The sequence below is a fragment of the Lagenorhynchus albirostris genome, chromosome 17, assembly GCF_949774975.1.
Source record: "Lagenorhynchus albirostris chromosome 17, mLagAlb1.1, whole genome shotgun sequence".
Taxonomy (NCBI): Eukaryota; Metazoa; Chordata; class Mammalia; order Artiodactyla; family Delphinidae; genus Lagenorhynchus; species Lagenorhynchus albirostris.
The window spans coordinates 72521398-72522481 of record NC_083111.1 but is presented as its reverse complement, the minus strand read 5'-3'; the positions used below and the strand labels follow the sequence as shown (position 1 = coordinate 72522481).

Below are 1084 nucleotides of genomic sequence, written 5' to 3'. Positions count from 1 at the left end.
GGTGGTACCTCATTGTAGTTTTGATTTGCATTTCTCTAATGATTAGTGATGTTGAGCATCCTTTCATTTGCTCCTTGGCCATCTGTATGTCTTCTTTGGAGAAATCTCTGTTTAGGTCTTCTGCCCATTTTTGAATTGGGTTGTTTGTTTTTTTGATATTGAGCTGCATGAGCTGCTTGTATATTTTGGAGATTAATCCTTTGTCAGTTGCTTCAATTGCAAATATTTTCTCCCATTCTGAGGGTTGTCTTTTCATCTTGTTTATGGTTTCCTTTGCTGTGCAAAAGCTTTTAAGTTTCATTAGGTCCCATTTGTTTATTTTTTATTTTATTTCCATTTCTCTGGGAGGTGGGTCAAAAAGGATCTTGCTGTGATTTATGTCATAGAGTGTTCTGCCTATGTTTTCCTCTAAGAGTTTTATAGTGTCTGGCCTTCCATTTAGGTCTTTAATCCATTTTGAGTTTATTTTTGTGTATGGTGTTAGGGAGTGTTCTAATTTCATTCTTTTATATGTAGGTAAAAACATAGAATGCTTCACGAATTTGCATGTCATCCTTGTGCAAGGGCCATGTTAATCTTCTCTGTATCATTCCAATTTTAGTATATGTGCTGCCAAAGCCAGCACACACTTTGCTTTTGCAAGTAAATTTGCAAGGATTTAGAATCGTTTCAGCTTACTTCGGGTGCAGGTATAGTTCATATATCCAACCCCTGTGGATATGGTACATATTCCTATATTTAACCCACAGGTGAGAAATAAACAGTGATGGTAAAGATGAAGAAAAAAAGCTAGAGTCACTTCAATTCTCTCATTCTATGTGCTCTTAGAGTGTTTATTTCAATTTAAAAGTGAAACAGAATGTGAAATTCAAGCAGTAAAATTTTAATTTGGCAAATACAAATTTTGGTTCATACATGAAATATATTCATCCCATTTCATGATTATTACTGAAAATAATTCTGCTTATAGAAAGAGTCCTCAAAAACAAATCTGTTTCAGGGGATCAACCAGGCTAGATTTGCCAGTTCACTCTCTGAGTTTCAAAGGACAAGCAGCCTCATCTAAAAATGTCATGTTCTATGA

The 1084-nt window shown here is 34.9% G+C and overlaps 1 non-coding gene across 1 annotated transcript; it reads right to left on the bottom strand.

Moving 5' to 3' along the window:
• Positions 1 to 518: 518 nt before the first annotated feature.
• LOC132508441 (U6 spliceosomal RNA) lies at positions 519 to 625 on the bottom strand. Its single transcript, XR_009536580.1, has one exon. It is a non-coding gene; the product is annotated as a U6 spliceosomal RNA (small nuclear RNA).
• Between the last annotated feature and the right edge of the window lie 459 nt (positions 626 to 1084).